This window comes from Lithobates pipiens, unplaced genomic scaffold, assembly GCF_037356315.1.
Source record: "Lithobates pipiens isolate NorthernLeopardFrog02 unplaced genomic scaffold, aLitPip1_a1.2 Scaffold_47, whole genome shotgun sequence".
Lineage (NCBI taxonomy): Eukaryota > Metazoa > Chordata > Amphibia > Anura > Ranidae > Lithobates > Lithobates pipiens.
Genome location: NW_027507871.1, coordinates 1,073,440 through 1,092,041, shown reverse-complemented (window position 1 = coordinate 1,092,041; position 18,602 = coordinate 1,073,440). Strand labels below are relative to the sequence as shown.

The 18,602-nt window shown below is 54.6% G+C and overlaps 1 protein-coding gene and 1 long non-coding RNA gene across 9 annotated transcripts in view; one reads left to right on the top strand and one right to left on the bottom strand.

Annotated features, from left to right (window-relative positions):
• Positions 1-18,602, bottom strand: part of LOC143956924 (uncharacterized) — a 114,067-nt gene that overhangs the window by 274 nt on the left and 95,191 nt on the right. The window lies entirely within an intron of this gene.
• Positions 1-18,602, top strand: part of LOC143956921 (tumor necrosis factor receptor superfamily member 1B-like) — a 120,851-nt gene that overhangs the window by 55,424 nt on the left and 46,825 nt on the right. The gene's annotated exons all lie outside the window — the stretch shown is intronic.

Here is an 18,602-nt window from a genome sequence, read left to right as displayed (position 1 = left end):
AGTATCTTAGGCAGGATAATGCAAGTCAATGGAGCTTCATCTCATTCCCTAAGCTAAGGCAAAATTCCCTTAGAACAGCCCATTTGTCTTTAGCAAATCAACCTCCTAGACTCAGGTTTGTGGTACCAATAATCCTGTTACAGCGACCAATGGCGTAGCTCATGCACTTCCGGCACCCGAGCCTGGCCTCCCCCCCCCTGCCCGGCACCCGAGCCTGGCCCTCCCCCCACCAAAGAAAAATAGTATGTGGCAATATAGCAGCGCCACGCCCAAAACCCTGGGTGTGGTCAGATTGCATCAACAGTGGGAGGGGCTTATAAAGCCATATGCTTTAATGACTTTAAAGAGAACGTAAACCCTGATGGGTGTTGCTACTACTTTGTCTCCCTGCAAAGGTAAAGCATAACGGGCTACTGTGCATCGCATCGCATCGCATTGCATAGTAGTCCATTATGTGTCACTTACCTGACACAGGAGCCAGCGATGTCACCGCTGTCCCCTGAAGTCCAGAGCCTCCATCTTCTTCCGGATATTGCTGCTCTGGCCACTCACAGCGCCGGAGTAGCGATGACGTCACTCCCGCGCATGCGCATGGGAGCCGCCACTAATGGCATATTGCCGTTAGCAGCGGCATGCTGCTAACAGTGATAGTGCGCCTGCGTGTCGATGTCTATGGTGCATGTGCTGTAGACAGCTGTGACTGTCTTTTAGTAAATATCTCCTAAACCGTTTAGGAGATATTTCTTGGACCTCCAGATAAGCTTTAATCTAGGCTCCCCTGTAGGTCAAAGTGCTCTGTAAGGGTTTAAAGCCACTTTAACAGACAGTACAAACCTCACTACATTCATTTTAATAAAATAAACCGGTTTTATTGCATTTACTTTACTACACACAGCTAACCCTGAAGTGATATCACCCCTTGCGGGCCGCCCGCCGTCGCTATGCGGCGGTACTTTGAAGAGGGATATCGTTGTTATGGCAGCAGCTTGCTAAGCCCATTATCCTCTTCTTCAGCGGGCGGTCTGCTTTCAGAGAAAAGTGGTCTCAGCGACAGATTCGCTGTGAATCTGCACTGATGTGATCAACAGGAGAAGTTCAACTAAACCGGCTCAGACTGTACTTCTCCTACAAGAAATCCATCACATGATCTCTCCGCTTCTGCTTGCCGTTACTTGTGACAATTTGTAAATGTCCCCATTTATGTTGTGAACTCAGGCAGGGTCTTCCTTCATCCAGGCTCTGAAGCTGGAAGGTCCTTCAGGCACCCCCTTTCCTAGTCCAGAGGGTCTCCATGATCCTCCTCTCCTAACCTGGAACCTCCACACTCCCCCTCTCCTAACCTGGAACCTCCACACTCCCCCTCTCCTAACCTGGAACCTCCACACTCCCCCTCTCCTAACCTGGGACCTCCACACTCCCCCTCTCCTAATCTAGGACCTCCACACTCCCCATCTCCTAACCTGGGACCTCCACACTCCCCATCTCCTAACCTGGGACCTCCACACTCCCCCTCTCCTAACCTGGGACCTCCACACTCCCCCTCTCCTAATCTGGGACCTCCACACTCCCCATCTCCTAACCTGGGACCTCCACACTCCCCCTCTCCTAACCTGGGACCTCCACACACCCCCTCTCCTAATCTAGGACCTCCACACTCCCCCTCTCCTAATCTGGGACCTCCACACTCCCCATCTCCTAACCTGGGACCTCCACACTCCCCCTCTCCTAACCTAGGGCCTCTACACTCCCCCTCTCCTAACCTGGGACCTCCACACTCCCCCTCTCCTAACCTGGGACCTCCACGATCCCCCTCTCCTAACCTGGGACCTCCACACACCCCGTCTCCTAACCTGGGGCCTCCACACACCCCATCTCCTAATCTGGGACCTCCACACTCCCCCTCTCCTAACCTGGGACCTCCACACTCCCCCTCTCCTAATCTGTGGCCTCCACACACCCAGTCTCCTAATCTGGGGCCTCCACACTCCCCGTCTCCTAATCTGGGACCTCCACACTCCCCGTCTCCTAATCTGGGACCTCCACACTCCCCCTCTCCTAACCTGGGACCTCCACACTCCCCCTCTCCTAACCTGGGACCTCCACACACCCCCTCTCCTAACCTGGGACCTCCACACTCCCCCTCTCCTAACCTGGGGCCTCTACACTCCCCCTCTCCTAACCTGGGACCTCCACACACCCCGTCTCCTAACCTGGGGCCTCCACACTCCCCCTCTCCTAACCTGGGACCTCCACGATCCCCCTCTCCTAACCTGGGGCCTCCACACACCCCCTCTCCTAACCTGGGACCTCCACACTCCCCCTCTCCTAACCTGGGACCTCCACGATCCCCCTCTCCTAACCTGGGGCCTCCACACACCCCATCTCCTAATCTGGGACCTCCACACTCCCCCTCTCCTAATCTGTGGCCTCCACACACCCCCTCTTCTAATCTGGGGCCTCCACACTCCCCGTCTCCTAATCTGGGACCTCCACACACCCCCTCTCCTAACCTGGGACCTCCACACTCCCCCTCTCCTAACCTGGGGCCTCCACACTCCCCCTCTCCTAACCTGGGACCTCCACACTCCCCCTCTCCTAACCTGGAACCTCCACACTCCCCCTCTCCTAACCTGGGACCTCCACACTCCCCCTCTCCTAACCTGGAACCTCCACACTCCCCCTCTCCTAACCTGGGACCTCCACACACCCCCTCTCCTAACCTGGGGCCTCCACACTCCCCCTCTCCTAACCTGGGACCTCCACACTCCTCCTCTCCTAACCTGGGACCTCCACACTCCCCCTCTTCTAACCTGGAACCTCCACACACCCCCTCTCCTAACCTGGAACCTCCACACACCCCCTCTCCTAACCTGGGGCCTCCACACTCCCCCTCTCCTAACCTGGGGCCTCCACACACCCCCTCTCCTAACCTGGGACCTCCACACTCCCCCTCTCCTAACCTGGAACCTCCACACTCCCCCTCTCCTAACCTGGGACCTCCACACTCCCCCTCTCCAAACCTGGGACCTCCACACACCCCCTCTCCTAACCTGGAACCTCCACACTCCCCCTCTCCTAACCTGGGACCTCCACACTCCCCCTCTCCCAACCTGGGACCTCCACACACCCCCTCTCCTAACCTGGGGCCTCCACACACCCCATCTCCTAATCTGGGACCTCCACACTCCCCCTCTCCTAACCTGGAACCTCCACACTCCCCGTCTCCTAATCTGGGACCTCCACGGTCCCCCTCTCCTAATCTGGGACCTCCACGATCCCCCTCTCCTAACCTGGAACCTCCACACTTCCCCTCTCCTAATCTGGGACCTCCACACACTCCGTCTCCTAACCTGGGACCTCCACACTCCCCCTCTCTTAATCTGGAACCTCCACACACCCCCTCTCCTAATCTGGGGCCTCCACACTCCCCGTCTCCTAATCTGGGACCTCCACACACCCCCTCTCCTAATCTGGGACCTCCACACTCCCCGTCTCCTAACCTGGGACCTCCACACTCCCCCTCTCTTAATCTGGGACCTCCACACACCCCCTCTCCTAATCTGGGGCCTCCACACTCCCCGTCTCCTAATCTGGGACCTCCACACACCCCCTCTCCTAATCTGGGACCTCCACACTCCCCGTCTCCTAATCTGGGACCTCCACACACTCCGTCTCCTAACCTGGAACCTCCACACTCCCCCTCTCCTAACCTGGGGCCTCCACACACCCCCTCTCCTAACCTGGGACCTCCACACTCCCCCTCTCCTAACCTGGGGCCTCCACACTCCCCCTCTCCTAACCTGGGACCTCCACACTCCCCCTCTCCTAACCTGGGACCTCCACACTCCCCCTCTCCTAACCTGGGACCTCCACACTCCCCCTCTCCTAACCTGGGACCTCCACACTCCCCCTCTCCTAACCTGGGACCTCCACACTCCCCCTCTCCTAACCTGGAACCTCCACACTCCCCCTCTCCTAACCTGGGACCTACACACACCCCCTCTCCTAACCTGGGACCTCCACACTCCCCCTCTTCTAACCTGGGACCTCCACACACCCCATCTCCTAATCTGGGACCTCCACGATCCCCCTCTCCTAATCTAGGACCTCCACACTCCCAATCTTCTAATCTAGGACCTCCACACTCCCCCTCTCCTAATCTAGGACCTTCACACTCCCCATCTCCTAACCTGGGACCTCCACACTCCCCCTCTCCTAATCTAGGACCTCCACACTCCCCATCTCCTAACCTGGGACCTCCACACTCCCCCTCTCTTAATCTGGGACCTCCACACACCCCCTCTCCTAACCTGGGACCTCCACACTCCCCCTCTTCTAACCTGGGGCCTCCACACTCCCCCTCTTCTAACCTGGGGCCTCCACACACCCCCTCTCCTAACCTGGGACCTCCACACTCCCCCTCTCCTAACCTGGAACCTTCACACTCCCCCTCTTCTAACCTGGGACCTCCACACACCCCATCTCCTAATCTGGGACCTCCACGATCCCCCTCTCCTAATCTGGGACCTCCACACTCCCCCTCTCCTAACCTGGGACCTCCACACTCCCCGTCTCCTAATCTGGGACCTCCACGGTTCCCCTCTCCTAATCTGGGACCTCCACGATCCCCCTCTCCTAACCTGGAACCTCCACACTTCCCCTCTCCTAATCTGGGACCTCCACACACTCCGTCTCCTAACCTGGAACCTCCACACTCCCCGTCTCCTAATCTGGGACCTCCACACTCCCCCTCTCCTAACCTGGAACCTCCACACTCCCCGTCTCCTAATCTGGGACCTCCACGGTCCCCCTCTCCTAATCTGGGACCTCCACGATCCCCCTCTCCTAATCTGGGACCTCCACACTCCCCCTCTCCTAACCTGGAACCTCCACACTCCCCGTCTCCTAATCTGGGACCTCCACGGTCCCCCTCTCCTAACCTGGAACCTCCACACTTCCCCTCTCCTAATCTGGGACCCCCACACACCCCCTCTCCTAACCTGGGGCCTCCACACTCCCCCTCTCCTAACCTGGGACCTCCACACACCCCCTCTCCTAACCTGGAACCTCCACACTCCCCCTCTCCTAACCTGGGGCCTCCACACACTCCGTCTCCTAACCTGGGACCTCCACACTCCCCCTCTCTTAATCTGGGACCTCCACACACCCCCTCTCCTAACCTGGAACCTCCACACTCCCCCTCTTCTAACCTGGGGCCTCCACACACTCCGTCTCCTAACCTGGGACCTCCACACTCCCCCTCTCTTAATCTGGGACCTCCACACACCCCCTCTCCTAACCTGGAACCTCCACACACCCCCTCTCCTAACCTGGAACCTCCACACTCCCCCTCTCCTAACCTGGGACCTCCACACTCCCCCTCTCCTAACCTGGGACCTCCACACTCCCCCTCTCTTAATCTGGGACCTCCACACTCCCCCTCTCCTAACCTGGAACCTCCACACTCCCCCTCTTCTAACCTGGGACCTTCACACACCCCATCTCCTAATCTGGGACCTCCACGATCCCCCTCTCCTAATCTAGGACCTCCACACACTCCCTCTCCTAACCTGGGGCCTCCACACACCCCATCTCCTAACCTGGAACCTCCACGATCCCCCTCTCCTAACCTGGAACCTCCACACTCCCCCTCTCCTAACCTGGAACCTCCACACTCCCCCTCTCCTAACCTGGGGCCTCCACACACTCCGTCTCCTAACCAGGGACCTCCACACTCCCCCTCTCCTAACCTGGAACCTCCACACTCCCCCTCTCCTAACCTGGAACCTCCACACTCCCCCTCTCCTAACCTGGGGCCTCCACACACTCCGTCTCCTAACCTGGGACCTCCACACTCCCCCTCTTCTAACCAGGGACCTCCACACTCCCCCTCTCCTAACTTGGAACCTCCACACACCCCCTCTCCTAATCTAGGACCTCCACACTCCCCATCTCCTAACTTGGAACCTCCACACACCCCCTCTCCTAATCTAGGACCTCCACACTCCCCCTCTTCTAACCTGGGACCTCCACACACCCCATCTCCTAATCTGGGACCTCCACGATCCCCCTCTCCTAATCTAGGACCTCCACACACTCCCTCTCCTAACCTGGGGCCTCCACACACCCCCTCTCCTAACCTGGGACCTCCACACTCCCCCTCTCCTAACCTGGGGCCTCCACACACCCCCTCTCCTAACCTGGAACCTCCACACTCCCCCTCTCCTAACCTGGGGCCCCACACACTCCGTCTCCTAACCTGGGACCCCCACACACCCCCTCTCCTAACCAGGGACCTCCACACATTCCCTCTCCTAACCTGGAACCTCCACACTCCCCCTCTCCTAACTTGGAACCTCCACACACCCCCTCTCCTAATATAGGACCTCCACACTCCCCATCTCCTAATCTAGGACCTCCACACTCCCCATCTCCTAACCTGGGACCTCCACACACCCCCTCTTCTAACCTGGAACCTCCACACACCCCCTCTCCTAACCTGGAACCTCCACACTCCCCCTCTCCTAACCTGGGACCTCCACACTCCCCCTCTCTTAACCTGGGACCTCCACACTCCCCCTCTTCTAACCTGGGACCTCCACACACCCCATCTCCTAATCTGGGACCTCCACGATCCCCCTCTCCTAACCTGGGACCTCCACACTCCCCCTCTCCTAACCTGGGACCTCCACACATTCCCTCTCCTAACCTGGAACCTCCACACTCCCCATCTCCTAACTTGGAACCTCCACACACCCCCTCTCCTAATCTAGGACCTCCACACTCCCCCTCTCCTAACCTGGAACCTCCACACTCCCCCTCTTCTAACCTGGGACCTCCACATACCCCATCTCCTAATCTGGGACCTCCACGATCCCCCTCTCCTAATCTAGGACCTCCACACACTCCCTCTCCTAACCTGGGGCCTCCACACACCCCATCTCCTAACCTGGAACCTCCACACTCCCCCTCTCCTAACCTGGGGCCCCACACACTCCGTCTCCTAACCTGGGACCCCCACACACCCCATCTCCTAACCTGGAACCTCCACACTCCCCCTCTCCTAACCTGGGGCCCCACACACTCCGTCTCCTAACCTGGGACCTCCACACTCCCCCTCTCCTAACTTGGAACCTCCACACTCCCCATCTCCTAATCTAGGACCTCCACACTCCCCATCTCCTAATCTAGGACCTCCACACTCCCCATCTCCTAATCTAGGACCTCCACACTCCCCATCTCCTAACCTGGGACCTCCACACACCCCCTCTCCTAACCTGGGACCTCCACACTCCCCCTCTCCTAACTTGGAACCTCCACACTCCCCATCTCCTAATCTAGGACCTCCACACTCCCCATCTCCTAACCTGGGACCTCCACACTCCCCCTCTCCTAACCTGGGACCTCCACACTCCCCCTCTCCTAACCTGGGACCTCAACACTCCCCCTCTCCTAACCTGGAACCTCCACACACCCCTTCTCCTAATCTAGGACCTCCACACTCCCCCTCTTCTAACCTGGGACCTCCACACACCCCCTCTCCTAACCTGGGACCTCCACACACCCCCTCTTCTAACCTGGGACCTCCACACTCCCCCTCTCCTAACCTGGGACCTCCACACTCCCCCTCTTCTAACCTGGGACCTCCACACACCCCATCTCCTAATCTGGGACCTCCACGATCCCCCTCTCCTAATCTAGGACCTCCACACTCCCAATCTTCTAATCTAGGACCTCCACACTCCCCCTCTCCTAACCTGGGACCTCCACACTCCCCCTTTCCTAATCTAGGACCTCCACACTCCCCCTCTCCTAATCTAGGACCTCCACACTCCCCCTCTCCTAACCTGGGGCCTCCACACTCCCCCTCTCCTAACCTGGGACCTCCACACACCCCCTCTCCTAACCTGGAACCTCCACACTCCCCCTCTCCTAATCTGGGACCTCCACACACCCCCTCTTCTAACCTGGGATCTCCACACACCCCGTCGCCTAATCTGGGGCCTCCACACTCCCCATCTCCTAACCTGGGGCCTCCACACTCCCCCTCTCCTAACCTGGGACCTCCACACTCCCCCTCTCCTCCACACACCCCGTCTCCTAACCTGGGACCTCCACACACCCCCTCTCCTAACCTGGGGCCTCCACACTCCCCCTCTCCTAACCTGGGACCTCCACACACCCCCTCTCCTCCACACACCCCCTCTCCTAACCTGGGACCTCCACACACCCCCTCTTCTAACCTGGGATCTCCACACACCCCGTCGCCTAATCTGGGGCCTCCACACTCCCCATCTCCTAACCTGGGGCCTCCACACTCCCCCTCTCCTAACCTGGGACCTCCACACACCCCCTCTCCTAACCTGGAACCTCCACACTCCCCCTCTCCTAATCTGGGACCTCCACACACCCCCTCTTCTAACCTGGGATCTCCACACACCCCGTCGCCTAATCTGGGGCCTCCACACTCCCCATCTCCTAACCTGGGGCCTCCACACTCCCCCTCTCCTAACCTGGGACCTCCACACTCCCCCTCTCCTCCACACACCCCGTCTCCTAACCTGGGACCTCCACACACCCCCTCTCCTAACCTGGGGCCTCCACACTCCCCCTCTCCTAACCTGGGACCTCCACACACCCCCTCTCCTCCACACACCCCCTCTCCTAACCTGGGACCTCCACACACCCCCTCTTCTAACCTGGGATCTCCACACACCCCGTCGCCTAATCTGGGGCCTCCACACTCCCCATCTCCTAACCTGGGGCCTCCACACTCCCCCTCTCCTAATCTAGGACCTCCACACTCCCCCTCTCCTAATCTAGGGCCTCCACACACCCCGTCTCCTAACCTGGGACCTCCACACTCCCCATCTGCTAATCTGGGACCTCCACGATCCCCCTCTCCTAATCTGGGACCTCCACGATCCCCCTCTCCTAACCTGGAACCTCCACACTCCCCATCTCCTAACCTGGGACCTCCACAATCCCCCTCTCCTAACCTGGGACCTCCACACTCCCCCTCTCCTAACCTGGGGCCTCCACACTCCCCCTCTCCTAATCTAGGACCTCCACACTCCCCCTCTCCTAATCTAGGACCTCCACACTCCCCCTCTCCTAACCTGGGGCCTCCACACACCCCGTCTCCTAACCTGGGACCTCCACACTCCCCATCTGCTAATCTGGGACCTCCACGATCCCCCTCTCCTAATCTGGGACCTCCACGATCCCCCTCTCCTAACCTGGAACCTCCACACTCCCCATCTCCTAACCTGGGACCTCCACAATCCCCCTCTCCTAACCTGGGACCTCCACACACCCCCTCTCCTAACCTGGGGCCTCCACACACCCCGTCTCCTAACCTGGGACCTCCACACTCCCCATCTGCTAATCTGGGACCTCCACGATCCCCCTCTCCTAATCTGGGACCTCCACGATCCCCCTCTCCTAACCTGGAACCTCCACACTCCCCATCTCCTAACCTGGGACCTCCACAATCCCCCTCTCCTAACCTGGGACCTCCACACTCCCCCTCTCCTAACCTGGGGCCTCCACACACCCCGTCTCCTAACCTGGGACCTCCACACTCCCCATCTCCTAACCTGGGACCTCCACAATCCCCCTCTCCTATCCTGGGACCTCCACACTCCCCCTCTCCTAATCTAGGACCTCCACACTCCCCCTCTCCTAATATGGGGCCACCACACACCCCCTCTCCTAATATGGGGCCTCCACACACACCTCACCTAGTCCAGTATCTCCCTTGTACCCCCCTTATCCAGGGGCCTTTGCCACACCAACCACCATTTCCTAGTCCAAGGCCTCCTCTGCATCCTGCTCTCCAAATCTAGGTCCTTTATCAACCCCACTTTTCAAGTCCAGGGCCTCCTCTACAACCCGCCCCCCCCCCCCCCCCCAGCCCATTACCTCCTCTACATCCGCTAAGCCCAGGGTCTCCTCTGCACCCCCCCAGCCCATTACCTCCTCTACATCCGCTAAGCCCAGGGTCTCCTCTGCACCCCCCCAGCCCATTACCTCCTCTACATCCCCCCTAAGTCCAGGGTCTCCTCTGCACCCCCCCAGCCCATTACCTCCTCTACATCCCCCCTAAATCCAGGGTCTCCTCTGCACCCCCCCCCAGCCCATTACCTCTTCTACATCCCCAAAGTCCAGGGACTCCTCTGCACCCCCCCAGTCCATTTCCTCCTCTACATCCCCTAAGTTCAGGGTCTCCCCTGCACTCGCCCCCTGCCCATTACCTCTTCTACATCCCCAAAGTCCAGGGTCTCCTCTGCAGTCCCCCCGCCCCCCCCCCCCCCAGGTCAGGGCCTCTCCCAGCCTCCTCCAGCCCAGTACCTCCTCTGCATTCCGAGTCCAGAGTCTCCTCTGCACCCCCCCCCCCCAATTCCACAACTGTGGGGGGTGCGCCGCTTCTAATTTTGGCTGTCCTATGATCCTGGACCACAAACCTTCCTCACTGTGCCATATGTTTTCTGCTGCACCATTAGCATGGTTATATCTTCTTAGTCCTCTCCATAAAATTAACAGAAATTTGTGTTAAAGTAGAACTATAGCATAGTTGCCAACTGTCCCGAATTTCCCGGGACATTCCCGGGATTTGGACCCTTTTCCCCGTTTTAATAGTTTCCCGGAAAATGTCCCGGGAAATTTGATTACTCGCGATTTTCGCTGCGGGCCGCTAAAGGTCAGTGGCCGGCAGAGACAATGTCTCCGCTGGCCACCATTTTCAAGAAGACCAGAAGTAGGCTTGGAGGATGGCTACAATAGAGATTCTGTGGCGCCGCCCACCCCCCGCCCCGCTGCCAGTGTCTGTGAGCTGTAATTGGAAGGGGCGGAGGGTGGGCGGTGCCGCAGCTCAATCTCTTTCCGCACGGCAACTTCTGGATGTCAGATGGGGGCCAGTCTGGATGTCTTGGGGGGCAGTCTGGATGTCTTGGGGGGGGGGAGTCTGGATGTCTTGGGGGCACCAGATGCAAGGACTGATGGGGACACCAGATGTAAGGAGGGGCTCCGCTGATGGAGACAGAGATTTGAGGAACCAAAACCTAAATATACTACTGGTCAGGGGTGCACGTTGGGGGTGGGAGGGTGTCAGTTATGGGGGGTGTTGAAGTGACTGGGCAGGTTGCTTCCATGTGACAGATTTACACGCACTGCGGAAGGAAGGTGCAGAGGATTATAGTGCTGTCCATGCAATTCAGAGATATATAAGAATAAGAACAAATGATTGCAACACTTAGTTCTTCTTTATTGTGGAAAGAACTCATTACATTATGAAATCATTTTGCCGACACGTTGGAGCCTTAAAAAGTGAGGCCTCATGTATAGCTACATGCTGTACTCCGCTTCAGGCTTCGCCCACGCTACCCGCTGTACTCCGCTTCAAGCTTCGCCCACGCTACCCGCTGTACTCCGTGTCATGCTTCGCCCACGCTACCCAGTGTACTCCGCTTCAAGCTTCACCCACGCTACCCGCTGTACTCCGTGTCATGCTTCGCCCACGCTACCCAGTGTACTCCGCTTCAAGCTTCGCCCACGCTACCCACTGTACTCCGCTTCAAGCTTTGCCCGCGCTACCCACTGTACTCCGCGTCATGCTTCGCCCACGCTACCCGCTGTACTCCGCTTCAAGCTTTGCCCGCGCTACCCGCTGTACTCCGCTTCAAGCTTTGCCCGCGCTACCCGCTGTACTCCGCTTCAAGCTTTGCCCACGCTACCCGCTGTACTCCGCTTCAAGCTTTGCCCACGCTACCCGCTGTACTCCGCTTCAAGCTTTGCCCACGCTACCTGCTGTACCTCGCTTTAAGCTTCACTTACAGCTACCCGCTGTACTCTGCTTCAAGCTTCGCCCACACTACCCACTGTACTCTGCTTCAAGCTTTGCCCATGCTACCCGCTGTACTCCGCTTCAAGCTTTGCCCACGCTACCCGCTGTACTCCGCTTTAAGCTTTGCCCACGCTACCCGCTGTACTCCGCTTCAAGCTCCGCCCCCGCTACCTGCTGTACCTCGCTTTAAGCTTCACTCACAGCTACCCGCTGTACTCGGCTTCAAGCTTCGCCCCCCCCCCCCACCTGCTGTATTTCACTTCAAGCTTCGCCCCCGCTACCCGCTGTACTCCGCTTTAAGCTTCACTCACAGCTACCCCCTGTACTCCGCTTCAAGCTTTGCCCACGCTACCCACTGTACTCTGCTTCAAGCTTCGCCCACACTACCCGCTGTACTCTGCTTCAAGCTTCGCCCATGCTACCCGCTGTACTCCGCTTCAAGCTTCGCCCCCGCTACCTGCTGTACCTTGCTTTAAGCTTCACTCACAGCTACCCGCTGTACTTGGCTTCAAGCTTCGCCCCCCCCCACCTGCTGTATTTCGCTTCAAGCTTCGCCCCCGCTACCTGCTGTACTCCGCTTTAAGCTTCACTCACAGCTACCTGCTGTACTCTGCTTCAAGCTTCACTCACAGCTACCCTCCGTACATCTGGGATGAGTTCTCTCCTAAAGCTTTCCCAGCTCTTTCACCATCCCCGGCTGATGAAGAATCTCCTCTGGTACTCCTTCAGAACTCCATTCTTTTACATCTGCCTCCGGCAACAAGACTGGTTGACCGTCTGGCAACTTCTCCCTTGCCTCCTGGCAGCGATCAGGCTCCCCTCAGGCCGAGCCCCCTTATACGTGGTTAGGCCCCAGGCTTCAGGGCTACACCTTGACTGCTGCTCCACACACACCCACCCAGGCTTCGGCCTGGGTGGAAAAAACCCCGATCACCCGACTCTCTCCAAATAGTCTTTCCCAGCAGCCTCAGCGGCCAAAGAAACTCCTGCTGATAGACTGAGAAAAGCATATCCACTCATAATCTGAATTCACTGCAATCCATCATCCTAATGCCAAAGGTAACAGTGCCACCTATTGACAAAATAGAGAAATCACAAGATTAGGAGAAACCCTAAACTACAAATTAGCCAGGCTAGTTACCATCTAGCCCAACTAAATTTACTAGCAGCCTCGTTTAGGACCAGGGTGCTACGCACAATCAAATATATATATATACACACACACACACACACACACACACACACACACACACACACACACACACATAGAGATATATACACACACACACACCGTATCTGACAAAAGTAAGTACACCCCTCAGTGACATTTGTGTAAATCTTTTCATGTGACAACACTGAAGAAATTACACTTGTCTACAATGTAAAGTAGTGAGTGTACAGCTTGTATAACAGTGTAAATTTCCTGTCCCCTCAAAATAACTCAACACACAGCCATTAATGTCTAAACCGCTGGCAACAAAAGTCAGTAGACCCCTAAGTGAAAAGTTCCAAATTGGGCCCAAAGTGTGAGTATTTAGTGTGGCCGCCATTATTTTCCAGCACTGCCTTCACCCTCTTGGTCATGGAGGTCAGCAGAGCTTCACAGGTCACCACTGGAGTCCTCTTCCCCTCCCCCATGATGACATCACGGAGCTTGTGGATGTTGGAGACCTTCCCCTCCTCCACCTTCCCTCTGAGGATGTCCCACAGATGATCAATAGGGTTTAGGTCTGGAGACATGCTTGGCCAGTCCATCACCTTTACCCTCAGCTTCTTTAGAAAGGCAGTGGTGGTGTTGGAGGTGTGTTTGGGGTGGTTATCATGTTGGAATACTGCCCTGCGGCCCAGTCTATTTTGAGGGGACAGGAAATTTACACTGTTATACAAGCTGTACACTCACTACTTTACATTGTAGACAAGTGTCATTTCTTCAGTGTTGTCACATGAAAAGAGAAAAGAAAAGATTTACACAAATGTCACTGAGGGGTGTACTTACTTTTGTGATATACTATATAAATATATGACATATATTTTATGATATCGGGATGTTTAGCTCAAGTGGATAGATGTGTTTTGGTGCGGTGAGTCAACATCAGACAGGCATTAATGGTTAAGGGCCTGGTAGCCCACGTTTATTAAAAGGGGAAAAAAAAGGTCCATCCAGAAGTCTCACGCAGGGGTTTAACTTCATTCAGCACTCATAAATGAAAACATACCAAGCCACCTGGCTCTCGTCAGCAGGTCCTCTGCTTGCTCAACAGATTTGATTCTTTCCAGCCCCCTGGACTCACTGTTTTCCTTAGTCTTCCCGACTCTCAAGGGTGGTCAGCCAGTCCCTGGGCAAAGAATCCCCCCTTACACGGGCTACAGTCTCCCACAGGGCAGACCACTCTCCAGACACAGGTCTGTCTTCACACAACCGCAGCACGCTGCTCACACTCCACCATCCTCCACCCTCTGCTCTCATCATCCCCTCGTTATATGGGCTGGGTGCACCCGGGCACACGACCTGCTGGCTATCCAAAAGACCCGGACACAGGGTTGGAGATCCCGCCCCACCCAAGACTCTGAAGGATCTCCAAACTACAGAGCCCCATAGAGAACTGGCAAAACCTGGATAGAGCCTCGCTCTGCCACAAATATATATATATATATATATATATATATATATATATATATATATATATTTACACCAAATATACTCTTCGCCTAACAGGTAAATGTTTTCCAATCATGAAGTCTCATGAGATCCTAACCTACATAAAAAAATATATTGAAATCCAAGTCGGTAATAAGCCCCATAGGGAGCATTTTATTGGGATCATGGATGCACTTCACCTTATTTTGCTTTAATAACACCTGATTGCACGCCACCGCCTCCAAAATTGTCCAAGTTTAGACTTACCTGTTAGGTGGCATTAAACAGGCAGTGAGGAGGCCTATATATATATATATATATATATATATATATATATATATATATATATATATATTTATATAACGTCTCCTTACCACCTGTAAACCAACACATGCATTGCACACAGCATGGAAAGGTAAGTCAGATGTGTCCGGACTTTTTTTTTTTTAACATAGATTTTATTTATTTGTGACAGTCAAAAAAAACAATAGATCCGGGTGCAAGAACATACAGAGATATACATTTGATAAAATGTTCTGTTTGGTAGCCAGTTGATTACAATATTTATAGCAGTCATATATCTTCCGGGTAGTATTCCCGAGAAAGGAGGGGGCGAGGTCCGTGGGGGGGATGGGACCAGGACGGTCAGGGTCCACGGAGTCAACCAGATTTTTCAGTACCTATTTGCCAGAGAGAGGTCAACGGCAAACGGCACAGACTTTGGTAGCCAATGGACCTGGGGGGACAAGGGGTCGCCTGATCCTACTCCAGGGTCAGCTCTCGTGCCTCCATCCAGGCCCCCCAGATTTTATGGAATTTTTTCGGACAGTTTCTTCCCAGATAAGTTAATTTATAAAAAGGTAGAGCATTATTGATTAGGGACATCCATAGTTGGTTGGGGGCTGAGTTTGATTCCATCTTAGCAGAATTGCCCTCCTAGCATAGAAAAGATGTATAGAAAACAAATCATTTTTTCCTTTGAGGAGCCTCCAGGGAGTCACAGATCCCGAAAAGAAGAGGGATAGGGCTGTATGGGACCTGTAAATGCCCTATAGAGTTAATATCTTCAAAGATTACCTTCCAGAGCTCTTCTAATTTGGGGCAGGACCAAACCATATGGAAGAAATCTGCACCATCCGATCCGCATTTGGGGCATCTACCGGGATAGATTTTTGTCAAGCGGGCTGAGGAGTAGTAGGCACGGTGTAAGAACTTTAATTGGGTGAATCTATCTCTGGCTGAAATCATCAGGGGCAAGTACTGTTGTATGCCCTCTTCCCAATCCTTATCCGCCAGGCTTGGAATATCATCCGGCCATGCCCTACCTAGCTGGGAGACTTTAGATGTATCCTGAACTGCCAACATATTATATATACGAGAGTTAGTGTCAGAGTGGAGTGGGAATAATATGGATTTTCCCCAATTTACACATATTCCCGAGTATTCCCCAAATCTGTCAATCTCTGATAGTGCTATTTGTAGGGACGTCCCATCATCTCGGAGATACAAGAGTGTGTCGTCCGCATACATTGACACTTTTTCATGTAGTGGGCCCACCGTAACGCCATGTATCTGGGGATTGGATCGCAGGAGGATCGCCATGGGTTCTATTGCCAATGCAAACAATCCTGGGGAAAGGGGGCACCCCTGTCTTGTCCCCCTACCTAGAGGGAAGGGTGGGGAAAGGACCGTACCTGTACTAGCTGTTGGAGATGTGTACACGGCCCTGACCCAGGAGATAAAAACCGGGCCGAAACCGAACCTGCGGAGGACCTCCCATAGATATTGCCACTCAACCGAGTCAAAAGCTTTCTCTGCATCCAGGGAGGTCACTACCGCAGGTCACCCGCACTCATCCCCAGAGGCCAAGACCGCATACAACTTCCGGAGATTAATGTCCGTCCCTTTACCGGGCATGAAGCCTGACGGATCTGCATGTACTAAGGTGAGTATCACATCATTCAAGCACTTGGCTAGAATCTTGGTCAATATTTTGTCATCTGCATTGAGAAGGGATATAGGCCCATAGGATGAGCACAGTTGCGGGTCCTTCCCTGGTTTGGGTATAACTACTATATTAGCTTGGGCCATTGATTGCAGGAGATCCCCATCCTATAGCATTTTTAAAATCATGTGGTGCAGCCTGGGTACCAGTTCTGTCATGTATTGTTTGTAGAACTCTGGTGGGAACCCATCTAAACCTGGAGTTTTGCCTGATTGCAGAGAGCTTAGTGCTCTTTGAACCTCCTCCACGGTAATCAGGGCTTCTAAATTTTCTCACGCTAGGGGCGTGAGGGTCGGGAAGGGCACCCCGTCCAGGAATTCGGCTAGCTCTCTAGCCGAGCCAGATGTCCTAGAGGTATAGAGTTTGGAGTAGTAGTCTACAAAACAGGCGTTGACACCCACCGGATCAGCCACCAGGGTTCCATCCTCCCGTCGGAGCCGGGGTATAGTGGAAACTGGGGACTGCTCCCTGGAGATCCAAGCCAGCATCCTGCCCGTCTTGTCCCCCTGATCAAATGTATATCTCTGTATTGTCTGTACCAATTGGCATTTATGTACTTTTGTTACCCTGCGTATCATCACCTCTCTATAAGCCACTTTCATATCTTGGCCTGTAATAGGGTTCGCAGTCTGGGCATAGCAGGACTCAAGAGCTAGGGCTTTTTCCTCCGCCTCCTCCAACGTAATCTGGTCATTCTTACGTTCTCTAGCTATAGAGGATATGGAGCAACCTCTGATGTATGCCTTAAAGGCCTCCCACTCATTCCCTGGCAAAGTGGTGCCCTCATTCACTAACCAATATTGTTTGATCATTTTGCCCAACTCGACCTCCAGAGTGGGATTGGCTATCCAAAACCTGGATAAACGCCAAATCCTATCTGCTGGGGGTGTCTTGGTTTGTATACAACAAAACAGGGGCGAATGGTCAGAAATACCTCGTGGAAGCATCTTGAGGTCTTGTATTTTGGTAAGCATACTAGTGCTGGCGTACATAAGATCGATAACGGATAGGGTGTTATGAGATAAAGACTGACATGTATACATGCGTTCCGAGGGATGTTTCCACCGCCAGACATCGACCAGTCCAAAGACCTGGACCCATCTAGAGAGGATCGAGTCAGTGTTAGAATCCAGGGAGAGTTTGTCAAGAGAGGGGTTCGGGGGTATATTAAAATCCCCCACCAGGAGGATGTTGTCTGTAGGGATTTGTGCCAGTAGGGAGGTAACTAGATGAAGAAAAGAGAGATTGGCAGGGGGCGGCAGGTATAAACCCACTATCACCATTTCTACCGTGTCTATGAGCCCATGTAGCAGCACGTAGCGTCCCTCTGGGTCCAGTTTCACCGTAAGAAGTTCAAAGGTAAGAGACTTGTGTATTAAAATGCTGACCCCCCCCGGGCATAACTCGAGTGGGTAGCGTGATAGTGATATCGCACCCAGGGCAGTTTAAGGCTCATAATTCTGCCACCCACCAGATGCGTTTCTTGCAATATACAAACCTGAGGGTTGTATTTCTTCAAGTACTCAAAGACTAGGGAGCGTTTTACCCCATCATTCGTGCCTCTTACATTCCAAGAAACGACCTTCAATGGAACCATGTTTTAATGGGGAAGGGGCAATTACCGGGGGAAACGCCACTGTCTGGACCCAGAGAGATCTGCACACCCGCCAACCCACAAACATCCCATATCCTCTGTCCACATATAATACCTAGCCACTTAAAATCGCCTGTTAGTGCTTGCATATTGTATTCAATGTTAAGAGATGTCTAGATCCATGAAAACAAGAAAAAAAACGAAGAAACAAAACAAAACCTATAAACCATAACACCCATCCCAACCCACCCCGCACCCCGTCACACATGGCACAGGGTGCCCTGAGAGCCCAACATTTAACCCAACAGGGAACTTATATAACTATGCCCTAGGAGGGTCTCCTGTGGGGGCAATGTGTATCAGGCAGCACACCAAGGACACAGTTTCTGATGATAGGAGCAGGACACTCCGCAGTCTATTTCCTGGAGGCAGTATCAGTAAAAAAAAAGAAAAATTAAAAGATAAAAAACAAGAAACCGCCCCAAGGGAGCGAAGAAATATCTGCCAGCAGTGATTAGCA